The 19,830-nt window shown below is 42.4% G+C and overlaps 1 protein-coding gene across 3 annotated transcripts in view; it reads right to left on the minus strand.

Moving 5' to 3' along the window:
- sncb (synuclein, beta) overlaps positions 1–19,830 on the minus strand; it is a 312,664-nt gene that overhangs the window by 165,342 nt on the left and 127,492 nt on the right. The window lies entirely within an intron of this gene.

Below are 19,830 nucleotides of genomic sequence, written 5' to 3' on the forward strand. Positions count from 1 at the left end.
CAAAAACAATTCTCAGATTAAATATTACTGCTTTAAAAAGGCAATACTACCTTTAGTGTCAATAATATTTATGTCTAGTGAATTTCTGCATTACAACTACAGCACATCTGTTTTGTTCCCTGCTGAGGATGAAGCTACGGTCTCATATAAGCTAGAGTTACTGAAGCCGCTTTGTAAGGTGCGATTTCTGAATCAGAGTCCTGTTGATATATGTTTGCTACTGTAGATATACTGTACCCCAGACAGGCAGTTCTCTATCTTGTTCAAATGATGTATATTCCATGATTACAGAAAGATTGGTCATGTCAATGTCAATGATAAATGTAAGACTTAAATCATCAGTGTAATTGCTAAGACCACTAATCAGTAATCACCCCCTCATTCCCCTCCCCATCGTCGCCCTCCCAAACCGTGTATTAATAATAATATTTGTGATACTGTATGTGGAAGCAGAGATGTGCTCCTGAGACACCAGAAAAATACAGTACAATGTAAGAGTCATTCAGAGCTAGGGTTTATTCAATTAGTTAGGAGAGAAAAAAGTGATATTCAACTATATTACTCAGTGATGGAATATATTACTATCCTTGGAAGGAGAAGTGGTGGTTGTTGTTGTGTGTGCTCTGTCTTTCGGGCCCGGCAAAAGTTCCAGGTTGGGGATGTTTGTAAATGTTTCGCCTCCTCCGCAGTTTTGAATAACTTGAATAACATCCATTCCTTTGCTACTGTACCTAGATAGGTAGATAGAATACTTTATTGGCAGTTTAAGAAAATTACAGAAAATGACATCATTTTAAAAAACGCCAAATGGACTTAGACACAAAAAAGCCTTCGCTTGTTTCCATTGTGGTCCACTTTGTAACATTAAACTATACTGTACAAACAACCCTAAACAACAACCCTAAACAACCTTAGGGTTGCGAGATGCAGAAAGCTTGTGATGCCTCTTTTCCGCTTATTGTAGACCTTGTAGAAAGCTGAGCTACTGTATGTGTTTACAGTAGTCTGTAAAGAAACGCAGGCCTTTGCCCCCATTCATGATTGGTTTCACCCATCAGGCTTCTCTGTATCGGGATGTATCGCAGGCATTTGAAGATCACAATGCAGGGATGTTGGTTATAGAAATACACTGCTCAATCGATTTTCAGTTTTGTCACTGCATTCAGACTGGTAGAAAGAGTAAGTATAGACTGTACAGTTCAAACTCAAAGTGTGGAAATACCTTTGAAAATGTCAGACTTGAAATCCTCTCGCAAATGTTTGCATTCCATCTCTCATTGTAGTGTTTCAGTGAAGGAAGCACTCATGGAAGTCTGAATAATCTTTACAATGTCTTCAAGTTTTGTCACAGTGTTGGCTAAATGAACGCAATAATGTTTCAAGTCAAACAATTTGTCAGGAAATGAATCAAACAATCCTTTGCATTGAAATTTGGAAAGTAGCAATGATCAATACATTATTTTTATATCACGTCAAGCTTGTCTTAGTTGGCTTTTTCGAAGAGTTGAAGGCCTGTGAGTGGCAGCATGCACTGCCATGCAGAGTGAGAGAAAAGACAATTCGGACAAATCATCATTCATGTTTCGTTGAGCTCTCTACTTTCTGTTTTGGTTCAGTGAGCCATTATATTAATGTAACTGATGAGAGTAGCAGAAATACTGTGATAAGCAGACCATGAGAATAGCCATGCCTTATTATACACTTTCAGCAACCCCCTATGCCCTCTCTGATGTCTGTGGGCAAGGGTCAGAACCGACAGCTCATGATCGTTTCTACTGTATGTACTGTAGAATACACAGGCGCGTCGCTAAGGGTACGCACAATACGCATAATGCGTAGGGCAACACAATGAGCGAGGCAGCAAACCCCCTTTTTATTTTTTTCACGTGTTCCTCCTGCAACGCTACTTGCGTAAGTTGCGTGCCTCCACTACACCACGGTGCTCTGCTCTGACACAGCTGTAGTTGCCCCTCCCTCTCTCTCCCGTCTCCACCGTCTGGTAGTAGCAGAGTCACGTGTGTACTGTCAACATTATTTTGTTTTGAAACAAAAGCACATCCCCGCCGGTTACAAGAGAAGGAAATAAAATGAAGGAAACAGACGTTTAGAGAGGCTCCAGCATGATGCATCACTTGCAAATGTGCAGGTGTGTTCATTATTTTACTAACATTAGGACAAGTGGCGAAGTAGAAACGTGGAGAGCAGATAGTGTGTTTTGGACAAACAGGCTAGCATTGGTGTTGATTTGTGTCAAATGGAGTCTGTATGGCTGAAGATAAATGAACACATGAACACAAACAGTGTGGTGTTGATTTGTGTCAGCTGAAGCTTCATGTGTTTGTGCGCCGTAGAGGTCATGTGCAACCTCTTCCAGAGAGAGATGGAGACACTAAATCTCAGCTGGACAAACTGCCTTGCATGCTGTGTGCTACTATGTGTTGAGTCTGTCACTCACTCTGGACATATTAGGACATTGTTTATTAACTGTGCACACGTGTAGCCTATTGTATGTCAGACTGTATGTCTGTCACCCCACAGTCACAGACCGAATTTTGCAGAATCACACAGTGATTATAACCAGTTTAACTTGCACATATATTGTGGTTTAATATCGTGGTGGTTTCTAAGTATGTGTAGCCCAGGGAGGTAGACATTGGCGATCTTGCATTATAGAAGGGTCGGTGTCAGGGAAAAAACTGTCCACAGTTTGCAGGTGTGCGAAGCACGCTCCAGGGGGGTGGGGGGGTTGGGGGGGGCAACCAGAAGATAGTTGAGGGCAACAAAAACGTCAGCTACAGCGCTGAGAATACATGAGTATTCTTTCTCTCTCAATAGGTATTCATACACTGTCAGTGTCATATAATCTGACTCCTTTGCTCTCATGCTCTGTAGTTAAGAGAATAATTCCCTCTTATGGTAAAAAGAGAAAGGAGAAGTCATAATTTGCTCAAGAACATTTTCCATTGTCTTCTTAAGCAATTACCAATAACGTGCTATGTGTGTGTGTGTGTGTGTGTGTGTGTGTGTGTGTGTGTGTGTGTGTGGGGGGGGGGGGGGGTCCTTTTCTCTGTGCCTGGCTTCGACACTAAGAGGCAATGATTTCAACAGAGGAATGTTTTTGTGCCTAGGGGCTTCAAATGAACGCTGCTACAAATTCAAACGTCAGACAGAACATTGATCCTAGAGAATTAAGGACATGAAAAGTGTTCTCATGAATTAATTTGCAGCCAGCAGGGCTGGAGAAAAGGGTACAAAAGATACTAGATTAGAAGGCCGCTTTGTTGGTCAAAAACCAGAGCGACCACCTAGTCTTCAGAACTGTTGAGACAGAGATGCAGCCTTCAGTCATTCCTTTTTTCTTTTTTTTTTGGCATTAAATAGCATATTTTTGTTATTGAAGTTGAACCTCTATCAAGGATGTGCAGGCAATTACACCAAATCCTGCCATGCATGAAATGCCAGCTGGTTGTTATTGATAAATTTCCAAACACCTCCAAAGACTTTTCAAATTACCTCTCCCCCTTATTAAAACTTTATTCAAGAATTTCATTTTTTTTCTCTTCCCTCATCTTCGTTCCAGTATGTGTGACAGAGAAGAGCGAGATAGAGAGAGAGAGAGAGAGAGAGAGAGAGAGAGAGAGAGAGAGAGAGAGAGAGAGAGAGAGAGAGAGAGAGAGAGAGAGAGAGAGATGGGGGTTGGCGGTACTGCATGCATGCTGAAGTAGTGTGCTGGCCACATGAACAGACAGCATCCATTTATCTCTTCCTTGTGTTCCGATGGACAGCGCTTCATTATTAGTAGGACCCCAGTAAGCCAAACACACTTCAATCCATTTATGCATTCTAGCAGCATACCTCTGCATTAACACAAACCATTTCTCTTTACATGCCTGAATGAGATTCCCTTCAAAACCACTGCGAAGGTCATAAGAACCGCCATTCTATAAATGTAGGAGAAATCATCCCTATACATTCCCCAGCCTTCTGCCATCGATCAAGGATAGATCCACTTATTTGTGGTGACATCTTAATTACACTGACTGGGGATCAGTGGATTACGTAAATGCAAATGATGAAGAGTACATTATTTATTTCCTTTGCTGCAAAATGCCCTCGACAAGTGAGGCTTTTGAAAGCACTTAAACATGTTTTTGAAAAAGAAGAAAAGAAAATCCAGTTAAATAAATAATCCTCACGCCTGCAGTTGAACGGTACCCCCACAATAAAGGGACAAAACATGGTTTCATGGGCACTACTGCAACCTTTCACTTCAATCAACCATTTGTCTATGGCAGTGGTTTTCAACCCTTTTCATATCAAGGCCCATTATTTATTCGAGCCACGGACCACCATTTGAAGAGATTTAGCCTCTCAGACCCAAAACTAAAGAATATTTTGTTGTCGTTGGATAAGATTTTGTCTATACAATTCCATGCTTTTGGCAAAATAACAATTCTTCTACATCCTCTAATTGTGTAGACTTGTGTAGACTGTGTAAATGAAGTAACGCATTTGTTTAACAATACAGCTTGAGTTTATTTACACTCTCAAGAGTTAAAGATCTATTAGAGTCCATTTGGTTACCAACTCTCCATCATTTAACTGGGGACCACCTGGAACCCCCTCAAGGGACACTGGTTGAAAACCACTGGTCTATGGCACCAATTAAGGGAAACATTATTTTCTGTCAGCAGACACAAAGATTCTCCAATTAGCCCTTCACTAAATCCCATCCCAAAGAGCGATTGTCCAATGCCAATCCAAATAGTTTAGCAACGGTTGCTATGCAGGTCAAGCTTTCTTTGCTGCTAACGTGCCTATTGGACAAGGATGGGTTGGGGAGGGACTTAGTGAAGGGCTAATTGACTGTGCGCTGCTCCCCGAGTTCTGGAGGCAATAAATAGCCGGAGACTCTCCGAGTCTATAGCCAACCCTATTAGGTCTGACAACCTCCATAGAGTAGGGAATGGGATAGATAGACCACCGTTGTTGTGTTCTTGAACCTATCCTGCCCTCCAACCCTTAAGCCCCACTTAGATAAGAGCATCCTCTACCAGGAACCAGGAACACATTTAAATGTAAATGTGGCTCCATGCGGATGACTTCATGAATAAAAGGCACAGTTCTAACTCCAACAAGCTTTTATTACACCGCAATTAATCATCACGTTGGGGTGAGAGATTAATAGCCGGAGAAAATTAAATGCATCTTTGAACATTCTGGAGAGATTGATTTTGTAGGCCTCGGAAAGAAAATAATGAAAGGTGTGATATGATTAATACGAATTACACCGCGTGCTGTTCGGCCCTCAAATATTTACACACAAGCGTAAATATTTATCAATGGGGTGGCTTAAGAGATGCAGAATGCTTGCCATCAAGGTTTCTTTAGCGGAACACTTTTCAAGCTGATGGATGTGAACTTTTCCCCTGAAAGCACAATAATGACACTGGGTTTCAACACACTCCATGGAGGCCTCAACACACTACATAAAACAACATTTTGCTTTTTAGTGCCTCCTATACGCTATGTGACACACTCTCAGCTGTAAGTACTCACAAGGCACCAGCAGTCATGAATTACATATTCCCCTCCTCTAGCCCTTAAACCTCCATATTCCCCCCTGCAGCCTTTAAACCTGCAGCTATATAATATAAATGCACAATAAGGCCTCTCTAGAGGTCTGGTCAACGGAGGCCAAAGCAGCGCACGCACACGGATGGAGAGATTCTGTTCCCAAACGGCAACACAAGGAGGCAGACTGCCACTTCTTGCAGGTCCCTGTGCTGCATACTGTATACTGTAGGTGGATGCTTTGTGATTGGTATGCAATTGACGGTCTTGAGATACATTATGATGGGGCGCCGTGTCTAGCCTGACAAAGAACAGCCAGTGGTGGAAAAAGTACTCACATTTCTTACCTAAGTAAAAATATCAATACTGCAATGTAGAATTACAGTACTCTGTTACAAGTAAAAAGTCTGGCAATCAAATTTACTTACTTGTACTTACTACTTAAGCAGAAAGGACACATTACTTCAATGTACAAAATGTATAAAAAATATTTAGAAAATAGTAGATTTGAAATAGCCAAAATGTATAGGGCTGAAGTGGGTACTATATGTTTTGTAATAAGAAAAAGTACAATATTTGGACCTGAGATGTAGTGGAGTACAACAAAAAGTATTGGAAGTTGGAATTACTCAAGTAAAGTAAAAATACATCAAAATTGTACTTAAGTACAGTAGGTAAGTAAATGTACTTAGTTACTTTACACCACTGAGGACAGGTAGGGGAGCGAGTAGTGCTAACCAAAGTAAAGGGGGACAAAGCATGTCTCCCTTGAAGCTATGGGACTCGGCGTGTCATCCAAAACAATGTGTCACTTCAAGTCCTTTATTGTTCCATTTTGTTGTCTCGTTTTCATGTTGTCAGGAAGACAGCCAGCGGGTGGGGTTGGGGTTGTGCCAGTTGAATGAAATAAAACACTACTAGTTGTACAGATGCTCAGTGAGGCAGATCGCAAAGGATATGATTGGGAGCTTTTTGAATCCTTAAAAAGACTTTGTACATCTTACAAGTACAACATTAGCAGTGATCAGGTTATAAAAGCTGTGGAAATGGAAATTGGAAATTATTTAAAAAATCACACCCGTGTGAACTGAGTGGTGTAAGGTCTTATATAGACTGATCAGCTGTGGTCTGACGTAATGTCTGACGTAATGAAATCACACCCGTGTGAACTGGGTGACCATAGCAACCGTGCTCATTTTTTGAGCACAGACAGACTAACAAAGCCAGTTGTAGGAGTGGTTTACACCACTCAAAAAGAGTGGAAATGGGATCAATTACAGTAAGTCAATGTTTTTCTTTTGCATATACGCGTGTGTTGATGAGCATTCTGTACATGTAACTAACTAAAAAGGCTTGTACTTGAATATGGCCTCTGAGCTGAAGGCAATTAATGATGTTCTGCTAGAGCCAGAGGCAATTTACAATACTTCAATCACACAAGTCTAGCATTCACGACGACAACTATTATTACCTCCAACAGGGCCAATGCAAAGGCATTTTCTATTTGTCTGAGTAGAGGGTAGCACGGGTCCAACCAAATACCCGAGAGCCGAACTGAGCCATTTCGTCTGTGTGTGTGTGCTCATGCACGCACGCTGTGCGCTGTTGGGACGCATTTCAGTCCAAACCACTGTGGCGTGACCGTAGAATAGCCTAGTCTGTTCTACGATTTGGAGTGAGGCGCATCCCACCCAATCCCAACAAGTGCACGCACGCACGCACGCACGCACGCACGCACGCACGCACGCACACAATATTAATGCAATCAAACCCCTTGAGTGAGCGAGGTGAAACGCAAAGCAAACGACTAATGTCGGTGCCGCTAAATGCACTAATATTATGCAACCCTCCGCTCCGCTGCGTTGGAGAGGTGGGGGTGACTCATAGACAAGCAGTCTCATGTCATGGTGAAAATAAGCAAAATATAGCATAATATAGCAAATACATTTAGGGTCGGATCCAATTTTAATCAGTTCTGTTTCAGACCGGGTCCAAATTTGCCCAATCATTCTCGGGGCCATTTCCGGACGGGTGTGGTAAAATAGAATGTTTGGTCTGGTCCAATTATCCTCTGTCCCGTTTCGGAATAGGTCCAATTATACAATTTTTTGTACCTGTGCTACCCTCTACAGTATGTCTGAGTGTCTGTTAGTTTGTCCGAGTGCAATCTGGGAACCCATCGACACAAATTTTGATTTGACCGTGACGTCATGTGGCAGCCAAGTCTATGGACTTTTTACTGAACTGTTTATTTAGTATAATTGCGATGTATGGTGACGGTCAACATTTGATTCTTTCTCCAACGTGTGGCTTTGTGTATATGTCCCCCCCTAACCCCCCCGTACATGTCATCATGATAAAAGGCCCGGCTCAGCGGTTAATAAGTGAATGGCTGCTGGATAAGGCTGAAACCTTTCCCAAATATGGAGTCATCATATGTCATAGATACCGCAGGACATCCTGGCGGAGAGAAGTGTGTTCTCCACTGAGCACATGAACCTCTCTAGTTATTATTGTCTTACATTATTATTATGTAATAGTAGTTCTAATATTAGTAATATAATTATAACCACTACAAGCAGAGTCACTGTAAAAAAAAAAATACTGTTGGCATTTGTCCATAAATGTGTCTGTCTTCCTGCCTGCTTTGTGCTTTTTGCATGAAAGAACCACTCCGATTTATGTTTGACCCTCTCACAAAAGCTCAGCTGCACAAGCTCTTTCTAATGCTGCGTGGAGGAACAATAAAGGCCCCTTTTGACTGAAAAGTGCTGGGATTCTATGAATCTGAGGAGCAGAGAACTAAATCCATTTAAACGCTCACCCAGATGTGATGGAATTGGATTAACAGTTAATGCCTGAGCGACAGCACAAGAGGCTATGGGGAATACCATTTCGAAGCCGTCTCTGAATGGCTTTATGCCTCTGTCCTTATTTCAGCTGCTATTTAAAAAAAAATAGTTTAACCACTTGAACCGAGCGTCCATATTTCGGGCATGTCACAGTAGGTGAACATTCAGTGAAAATAGACGAACATTCGCTAAAAATAGGTGATCTACAAGGCCAACAATGCGTAATGTTGTGACACACTGTGGGCTACCTGGCTTGCAGGTCAGCTATTTTTGATGAAGAGCTTTGATGTAGAGGGGGGCCTAGGATAGAGCCCTGGGGTACCCCGGTCAACGATGTACAGGGTTTAAGCTGTTAACAGGTTGTAATCTGCAGTTCTGCTGTGTGTTGCGCTATTTCATAGCCAATTAACTTCAACGTGCTGATGCTGTTCATGGGACTGCAGTACTATACTAGCAGGAGAGTGTCTTGGAGATTGCAATGCAGATGTGATGTAAATCCTTTCCCATAAACTACTGTAAGACCCATTTACAGTTTTTTTCTTTTACAATGAGCTGAAAGTCTCACACGTTAATGTATTTAGGTTATATAAGGAAATGAACCACTTAAGCCCAATGCACTTTGTGCGACTATTCAACGATTAGCAAAAATAGTGTATGAGCTCATAACGTGTCACACTACATTGCTTGTAGATCTGCTATTTTTGCATTTTTGAGGGCTCCTATATACAGGTTTAATGTTTGTTTTTAGTTCAATGTTTGTTTTAAAAACGCTATTGACAATGAAGGGAAAATTTACGTCATATTGTCCCTCATTACGTCATATTGTCCCTCATTACGTCATATTGTCTTTATTGTTAATGGCATTTAAGGTTTGTGTTACCGTTTGTTTTATATCACCATTACATCACCTAATCAACATGAGTTAGACTTTAATATATTAGCGGCCCTCACTTCACACGGGTGTGATTTTGTATGTACATTTAAAAAAAAAAATTACAATATCATTTGCACAAAAAGGAGATGCCAGGGTGAAAGTGGTTGAAGACTGTATAGTGAGTGAGTGAGTGTGTGCGTGCGCGCATGTGAGTGTGTGCATGCGCGGCTGCACGCATGTGTGGGTGTGTGTGTGTACATGTGCGTTAGGTTGAATGGCTGCAGGTAATTTGTTTGTTTGTAAGAGATGGAGCTGGTGTTCAGAGAGAGACTCCATTATTCAGCCTCGATGTTTGCCTGGAGGGAGCCCAATTCAACCACAGCAATCCTCTGCGTAAGCTACTATGCAACTTCACTGGAACAGATTTGCGGTTTTTAGATGCAGTTTTTATGTTCCAAAGTACTGAAATGTCTCAAGAACTCAACCATATGGGTCGAGAAGGTCAGCTATTGAGGCTCACTTTGTATTCTTACTAAAACGCCTGTCTGTCATCATGTAGTCGAACATTTGCACTTGGTACCGAGGTGTATTGAAAGTTAACCCATTAAAACAGGGAAATCTGTGTCATTTTAGATTTTAGTGTGGGCTATTAAAAAATAGCTGATATACAAGCTCAAAGCGTGTCACTTTGTGCCACGCTGTAAGCTTGTACATCTGCTATTTGAAAAATCTTGAAAGAATCGGCCTCAATGGGTTCTTAATGGGTTCACAACACAGTATCATGGCATTTTAATACACTTCTTAGAGTAGCCGCAAGGTAGCACAGAGAAAGGTTCACCTTTCAAATACCAACCCTGCATGGTCATAAAGGCCATTATTTTGAGAAAATATCTTTATCAGACTTTCCCCCCCCTTCAGTAATTCTGCATAGCATCACACAGATATAGTCATATAGCCACTAAATAGACATACTATAGGTAGGGGACATCTTCATGATGTTTCCTAGAAGCCTGCTACAGACAAGTGAAATAAATGAGAACATCAGGAAATGGTATAAAAGCAGTCAGTTCCAAATCTTGAGCACTGCAGTTTGGCCAGAGGAGGCGCAGTGTTACAGCAGTAGAAGTGATGCAGTAGCATGGCCAGAGGAGGCGCAGTGTTACAGCAGTAGAAGTGATGCAGTAGTTGGCCAGAGGAGGCGCAGTGTTACAGCAGTAGAAGTGATGCAGTAGTTGGCCAGAGGAGGCGCAGTGTTACAGCAGTAGAAGTGATGCAGTAGCATGCTTTTGTTCTAGGATGTCCTTTTCAGGCCGGGACCCCTTAGCTGATAGAAAGATGAAGCAGGGACCCCCACTACATATTGTATAAAATTGTGTTGCAGTTTAACTTTTTCCTAAGTTCATAGATAACTAAAGACTTGTTGGACAGTCAAGCATTGTGTTGGATTTTCAGACATTTAAACAGTCAATACTTGTTGTTGCCTGAAAGTGAAAGTACTCATACCCCCGGCTCTGCTGAGGCCCACAGAGGCCTACTAGCAATGCGATCATTGTTTTGATTAGCGGAAGCTTGAATTCATGTTTTCTTAGGCTCAGATCATGCCTACTTCATCTCATGAGCCAAAATGTCAATAAAGACGACGTGCAGGTGTGCACGCAGGGATTTTGGCTGTTTCTGACATGGATGCTAGCGGCGGTAATGACCGAAGGTAAAAATATTTATCAAACCTCATCTTAGCATCTTTGGAAACTGGACATTATTAAAATAAACCTCTGCTAATCGTCTGTGCCGTCCAAACTGTTAATACACTTTCACCTTTCACTCTGTACTTGGTCTGTTCTTCTTTCCCACTACACCAAACCTCTTTGTCGAAAATAGCGTTGTTAGAGTGTTTTCAAGTGGTTGGTTAATGCAAAAAAAGAAAACAAATCCTATCACAAAACAATTGGCGGCCCCCATTGTGTGTGTGTGTGTGTGTGTGTGTGTGTGTGTGTGTGTGTGTGTGTGTGTGAGATAGAGACAAAGAGAGAGATAGAGATAATCATTGCCTGACTGTCCCTTTACACTCCAATCATCACTCGAATAAAAGTGATTACTTATTTCACAATTTCAAATCTTCCTGTAGGTTCTATTATAGGCCTACTATTCTGGTCTATTACAATAATGCCTGGCAGGAAGTGTACAGTATGTTTCATTGTGCCTCCGACATCACCAAATTGAATGCAACATATAGTCTCTGTCTCGTGACTCATGCAGCAGACTGCGCTAGCATCCAACAAGAACTGACACCAGATTGCTTGTCTCATCAATGGTCCAGTCCATTTAACATGAGCAGACAGACGGCCTGCAATTGGTTTTCCTTTATGACAGCACCCTTTGCCAGCCAGTAAACATAATAACATTCAGGTACTTAGCGAGGAGTTTAGGTTGAATACAATTTTCTTTTGACCTTGAATGGTATAATATATTGCTATTTTACCAGCACTAAAAAAGAAACGTGATAACATCCAATTAAACATCTGTCTGTGTCCTTGTACCCATGATGAAAGTTGCAGCTGTTGATGTTCCGTTGCCCACTCCACCGGCGTGAGAATAATTACATTGTGGCAGCTATGATTCCATTACCCGTTAGATTGAAAGGACACCCTGCAAGCAAAGGATGCTTTAATGTTGGCCGTACTCCTCTGTTCTTCCACGTGCTGCTGTGTTATGTTGAGGCCTCGGACGCCCCCCAGGCAACCTCCATCCCCAGATCTCCATCCACTGGCTGGTTCACGTTAAGGGGTGACATCTAAAGGCCCGCACCTGCTGGGCATTGCTCCTTGCATCCGATCTTTTATCTCTGTCAAGGCAAGCTCCTGTGTTGTCAACTCACATTAGACCAGATGACTTCAGACACAAACGCCTGCTGTGTGTGGAGTCTGATCGTACGGAGGATATCTGCTGCAATGCAGAAGGCTCCGCGTTGCGTAGTCAGGTCACATTATGGTGGACATACTGTATGCTGTCATATGTTAGTTACAAAGGGGCGCGGCTACGTCTTGGTTATTGCAGAACTGTGGTTGTTACAGCTTCTGCCAATGCCCTAAAGCCTAAACCTAAATTATCCCTTCCCGTTTGCTTAGAGAGTATGCCCTGCTATGGGCAGCCCACCTGAGTCGATCAAAGAATTTCACATCACAGCTCATCAAACTTAAACTAATTATTTAAAAAGTTCATAGCATTGTTTTCCAAACAGTTGAACCAATAAAACAATCCTTAGCCCACCACACAAATATGGGGGAAAAGTAGTATGAGAAAAGTGGGACGAAACTGTGATCAAACAGTGATGGTTAAAAGACTAAAGGTTAAAGTAATTAGGGCGGAAGCAACAATCACAATAACCATAAATCAAAGTCGAGGTACGTGAGACCAATGAAGGCTGTGGTAAGACATGCCTCGCCTGTAAATGGGAGACCCTTCATTTCTGAACTTTGATATTGCCCTTCCTGGATTGCGGTGGATACCTTGTTGGGCAGATTGTGGATTCTGTATTACCCCAGGGATGCTGGGCCTGCCTCTGAAGCAGCGTGCCTCTGAAGATTCCCCTGGGGAACCTCCCTGGATGATAAAAGAGGAGGTATCCTAGAGTAGACAGATGTCCCATTCACACACAGTTCTGGGAATATTGTTAGATGGCTAGAGTACTCTCTGCCTGTTTCAAAAGAACATATACAGTATATGGATCAAAAAGAGCTTGTCGACTACAGGGGGAAATCACTAATCCTGCATTTTTTAAGACCGGGCAAAAACGGGCACTACACAGAAGAAGATGTCCTTCCCGTTTGATCAGTTGAGACTGTTATATGACTGCTGAGGTAAGTTATATGACTGCTGAGGTGCACATCTTTCTGACCATTACTGCAGTAAAGTATGGAAATGTGGGATCCCAGGTTAAATAGGCCTATACCAAGAAACGTTTATTTCAGCTGCAAACGTGCAGCACTCCCAATCCAACAGAACATTGTACAGCTCTCTGCTCCAATTCACCAAACTTGGCACAAACAGTGTTCAGAGGTCTGAGAATAGTCACACTAGTGCCACAGGTGCACCACTGCTCTGATCCGCACCCAAACTTGGCACAAACACTGTTCAGGTGTCTGCCATGACAGTAGTTACACCAGGGGCCATGTCAGGGGCCCCTGGTGACCACAGGCGCACCGTTGCTCTAATCTGCACCAAGCGAACAAACACTGTTCAAGGGTCTGCCATGACAATATAATCACAAACAAATAAACAAACAAACAAAAAAAGTACAAATATGGGGCACTACAGCAGTGTTACAGCAGTGGTTAACAGTTCAAATGTCCGGATCAGCGCAACATGGGACTGAAGGCTGCATAGTGGCCTGGAAAGGGGTCATTCTGCATGAGTACTTTTACTTTGGTACAAAGAATATTTTGATGCCAATACCTTTGCATTTTACATGTAAGACCATTTCTACATTGTGGTGTACCTTTACTTCAATAAACATCTGGGTACTTCTTCCACCACTGGCAGTGTGCAGCTTGGCTCAAAGCTCTCCTCCTCTCTGTTCTGTTCTGGCTGTAGGAGATAACAGCTCCTAAAGCCAATCTACCCACTAGTGATCGCTGACTCAAAGCTGCTTTTATCCTTACTCAACTGACCAGGAGTCACACCAGACTCTCTTCCAGCAAAATAAACAAGAGAAAGTACACCACTAAGCTAAGGCTTAGCCCAAAGCTCAAGCAGTCCGTTAGCTTAACGTCACAGGTTGGCTGATGCCGGCTGAGAATGTCACGGTCATCATTATGATTTCCCCGTTTATCAGTCACTCTTGCGACTCACACGGTCCCAACGTCGCATAACATACAGGCATCACAGAGGTCTCAAATGGCATAATCCAAAAAAGAAGAAAAACTCTTTGATCTCTTAGCAGGGAAATACTGACAAAGTGTTTGACACACGTTTTCCTTCCCATACCCAGGAGGGAAAAGCCCATCTGCTGTTTATATCATAGCCTGGAGGGACTGTGCTAGAGTTGCTGGTTGATTGCCTACAATATAATATAAATAAAGCTAAATACACAATACTGTACTGTATAGCTAAATAGATACAGGATGAGAGGAGATGGTTCTGTCACTAGTTGGAGTTTGTGCATCAAGAAGTAGGTTGATGTGACATGAGAAGTACCGTTACTACGGAAACGGTGAACATCTCTGCTAGTGGCTTTGATGTGGCCTGTTCAGTTTCAGAATGTTGTAAACCACACTTTTGGGGATTCTTTTGCAAGTGGTTCCAAGTTTTGACTCTTTGGTCGGAGCTAGGCTTAACCACTTAGACCCTCTATAGGGGGAGGGATCAGTGACACGTTCGGTAGGATTTGGGGTTATTTGGGCGCCATTCTACATGTAGGCTAGTATAGGATGCTAGGCTACTTGGCTGCCAGTCTGTAGTTCGTAAGTCAGTGACGCTGGTGTGTACACTGTCACTGCAGTACACCATCTTCCATCTCTCTACTATTTTTGACTTGTCACAACTCATCTACTCTATGGCTCTGGATGGACGGTGGTATTCGCCGTTAGAAAATGTTGGGGTGTTCTGATCTGATAGCCGCCTCCCCTCCCTTAACGTCAAAACAGTTCTCAATGTTTACATCTTACTTGACGAGAAGACATGTGTACACATCCTTGTTATGGAACCAGGGAGAGAGGGAAAAACACCACGAGAGTGACAAGGGATCACCCAAACATGTGTTCTCTCCGCAGTAAATAAATACTTAAATAGCAGTGTTATATTACCGTGTCCGTGACCACAACGCAGATCTGTCTGTATGCGATCTGACCATTATTATTTTGATTACACTGTTGTACTCGTTTGAGGACAGGTAGAGAGCAGAGCATACATATGTTTAGGAATGTTGCTGAAGGTTATGTTATTTTGTCAGCCGACACCCAAATCAAAGAAACCATACAGCGTGTAATTAATTATTTGATATCTCCGACAGTCAACGGCACTGCGAGGCTACAATGGAAGCATAATTCTGACAGCCCGCAGTGGAATGGACAAGTTAGGGTATAAAAACGGACAGGGCAGAACAATTACTGTTGTTGATCAAGCCTATGTTATTTTGTCATCTGACACCCAAAACCATAAAGTGTTTATTTAATTATTTTATATCTACAATGGTATATGTCTCCACAGTGAGGCTGGAAAATGTAGCCTAGCAGTCTACTACTATAGCCTACTAGCCTACTGGTAGGCAGGAAAATGGCAACCAGAATAACCTGCGAAACTCCTCCCTGATCCCTGGCACTATAGTGGACCTGAGTTACTTGGTGAGGTATCTTTTCAGTGAAAATAGCCAATCTGATAGCTCATCGTGAGCGGCTATTTTTGGAGAATGTTTCCCCAAGAATAGGGATGCTAGGGCTCAAGTGGTGATGTAAGGCGCACCTAAATCTATCACACCCATTATTCATTTGCTGCGGCGGCTGGGTTGCTTAATCTGACATGTTTTTGCCATTCTGAAACGAAAAACAAAACTCCAAAACTCGCCTAGTGTTTCATGCCCCTTTAGGAATAGGCATAATTATCTTATGTACATGGTACATAAATCAAAATGTGTATGTATTATGCATTATGCATTACAGTACGTGTGTAAATAGATCACGTTGACTGTAATAAGATGGTTCAAGGCATCAGCTCAACTTGTTCCAGTCAATATATTGATGCATGTTTGTCAAGTTATTCCGCATTCTTAGTTTCTGTCTTGCTATGGGCAGTTTTCAAAGCTACTGTACTGTACAGTAGATAGTGGTCCCACTTGGTTGAAGTGGTGGTGGGGAACCTGAGGCTTAATCTTATTGTGTCAGGAAAGGAAGTGGGCGGTAGAACATCTTTAAAGCTGCTCCTCTTCCCTCCAGGATGATGATGTCTCTCTGTGGTGTGAGCTGGCCAGAGGGTAGACAGCATGGTTATGTGAGCTGCATATACTGTTGCCACGGCTATTGTCCATTCAGCATAGTTCAGCAGCATCGACCCTCACCCACTTGATCTGCCCAGTCCATCATGCCACGTACCGCAAGATTTATTAAAAGAATGACAGATTGTGCATCAAACGCTGTGTGTCAGTTTGTGTGTTTAATCACCGGAGTGAAAACCACGCTCAATCATAGGCCATTCCTTAACCTCTCACTTGCCACTTGAGGCAGGCTCTTGTTTTTTTTGCTGACACATCACGGGTTGTGTTGAGACAAATAGTTATTGGTGGGAGTGGGGTCATAAACTAAGCAACTTTGACATTCCTCCACTGGTTTTGTATCAAATTAGTAACTTGGCTTTCAACACGCAGCCCAAAGATATGACTCGTATCAAAGACAATTTCCCAACTGGTTGTTATCACACTATCCATCGCTCTACCTACGGTAATAGGACATTATTGCAGCTGGTTTGAGGATGGTAAATTACATTAAATAAAGATAGCTTTTAATTACTCAGAGAATGTAGACAGCATCCAGAACTGAAATGGACCGGCTGTGTTTTCTAACAGTTACTCCATTATTACATAACACATTAGCATATGGCACTGAGAGAACTGAGAAGTGCTCCCTGTGATCTAACGAGCCGACGCTCATCTGATTATTGGTATGGAATGTGATAAACACTTCACACTTTTGAGGAAAATTAGCTCCCAATGGTATGCATGCGGTATTGTTCAGAAGTATATTGTAGCTACTTGTAATTATAGCTGGACAGCGTGCAGGCACACTGAATCCATGCGGCGCCCATATGAGGCGATGAGCACACATACGCTCCAGGCTAATGTACAGTCAACATGCCAATTAGAGTCTCTGCTCTTCTATCTCACACTGTTAAATGAAAGTGGGTCAAGAGGTTTTGAGGGTGGTTCTTTCCGTTTGTAGCTTAGAATGAGTTTGTTTTCTTATACACAATAACTTGGAAGATTGCTACTTCAAGTAAAGATAAATAACAAACACTGACTTCAATGCAGCTGTGTGCACAGTGAGACAAAGAGTTAAGACAGATTAATATGTTGTATACAATTTATACTTCTGACTGTGCACTGTAAAAGTACTGAAGAACTTGTTCCTGGCCAAACGTATCATGGAGATAAAGGCGACATTTCCTCCGTATTTCATAAACTGATATGCTTTTAGTTTTAGTGCTGTATAGAATGTAGTATAGTAGTATAGTATGTGGCAAATCACTTGTCAAGTCTCCATCACAAAGAACTGAGCCTCACAACAATTTAAAACATTCCGTGATTGCATAATACAAATTAAGCCGAAATTATTCGTAACTTGAACACCCTTCTGGGAACATGCTTTCAACCTGTCTGTGTGAAACACTTGTTGACCTAGCGCCTACTTAAGCCAATGTTAACTGTGAGGTTAAGCCTGGGTGTCTGTCAAAGAAGGAGCAGTGTGAAAACAGCTATTCAGGGGTGTGAAATGTCAAAAAATATATAAAATATTCACCAGGGTAAGACAAATTTAGTTTATTTATTTATTTGTATAAAGCTTGAGTTTTGTTCAGAGATACGCCGCAATGTAAATGTATGCAAACCACAAAAATGAGATATCCTCTTTGTTCATTATTCTTTGTTCGTATTCTTTTGTTTGCTAGTTGTCCTAGGTCTCCCTATACCAAAATACGGGACAGAGAAGGAAAAGGAAAATGATTTTAAATAGATTTTGTAGATTTTAGGTACTAGAATTAACACAAATCTTCCATCCCTGGCACAAAATACTGTCAGATGAGAGGTCTGCAGTCACGACGTGTGGGCATGTCATAAGCAATCCAACCGATTGGGTGCTATACGTGTACACACGTCCTGGTGCATTTTCAATGATATCAAACAAGTATTCTGATTATTATTATTTATTTATTTTAGTTGGCCTCCAATGCCACCATACTCTTCGCTCTTAGTTCATCCACGGTCCCGGTCACTTCCCCGTTTACTGCTGCAGAAAGAATCCCTCGTATCTCCTAATCTAGGGAGCTCTCCGTGGTTTTAATCAGATGGACATACTAAACTCTTCATTTCTGACTTCTGACCTGCCTCTCGTTCAAAATATGAACGCAAGGGATCATCGAGCGATTTTATCGAAACGAGAGCAAGGTAAGCAAGCAAAAATATGTCTCCGTTTTTTTCCCGGAACGGAAGGGGAGGGGCTTTACAGAGTAAAAGCGGCCATATCTTCCCGGCACCCCGAGCTTCTATTTTGAAAGAATCCCGGCGCTGATTGTGTTAACATGAAAAGTTTGAGAAGCGCTGCACTAAGCGGCTGAGCCACCAGGCACCGCTCTGAGAAGCGCTGCACTAAGGGGCTGAGCCACCAGGCACCGCTCTGAGAAGCGCTGCACTAAGCGGCTGAGCCACCAGGCACCGCTCTCTCTCATAATAATGTTTTAACCCAGGACTCATGATGATGTAGAGGAAGTCACAGGAGGTGAAGGGAAGCGCTTACAGCTGAATATCCAGACATACCTCATAACGACCTCACACATTATGGTGCGATGATGGAGGATGATGTGTCTGTTGAGGCGTTCCCATTGGGAAACACATGGGGGGCATTTCTGTAGCCAATTACACAGTCAGGGTTCCATCCAGACACATTCTCTTTGTCTCAGGAAGAAACTCACAAATTCCCAAGGCTATTAACAATCTGTCCTGGGTAACGTGGAACTCTAAAGGCAATTAGCCCTGGTCTCCCAAAGGACTGCCTCCATAGGGAAAGCATATGCCTGCTGTTTATGAAATGCTTAACCACATGAACCCCAGCGTCCCTAGAACATTCTGCAGATATAGCCAATCTATAAGCTTACAACGCATCGTTGCGAAGCATTGTGGGCGTGGACGTTGGCCATTCTCAGCAAAGATATTTGGTGTGTAGAGGAAAGGACATAGACTAGAGCCCTGGGGGACTACAGTGAATGTACTGTAGGGTTTCAGTGCTTCAAGTTGAAGTGCCATGGCAACAACAAACAGCTAACGCTGAAATTAATGGTTCAACTGCAACCTAAATAGTTTATTTTGATTATGTTGTCATAAAACGTGTGTGTGCGTGTGTGCGCGTGTATGTGTGCGTGCGTGCACGTGCGTGCATGCGTCATACAGAGGATAAAAACGTTTTAATTGGCTTCTTTACTTGTGAACTCAGTGGCTTCTCACTTTGAAAGTCTGACAAAAAGGGTAAATGGAGAAAAAAAAGAGCAGATGGATTAATTTCAGTTTCATTCTGATAGTATTTAACTCTTTTGCGCTCCTGTCACATCGTTGAACATGTCTTGATGATTTACAGTGAAGGCATTAGACCGTAGAAGCGGTACCTTCATTCATCTCGGCGGGTTACAGTGGCGCCAGATCCTCTGCAGATGCATCCTTTACTCTGGGTTTTCAGCTTGCTAGTCAAGAGGTAATGTGCAGCCTAAATCCCTCTGTGCAATCTTCAGGCCCCAACTGTCACACAGGAAAATGGAAACCTAATAGCCTGTGCCATCCTG

Source organism: Electrona antarctica (genome assembly GCF_951216825.1).
Source record: "Electrona antarctica genome assembly, chromosome: 1".
Taxonomy (NCBI): domain Eukaryota; kingdom Metazoa; phylum Chordata; class Actinopteri; order Myctophiformes; family Myctophidae; genus Electrona; species Electrona antarctica.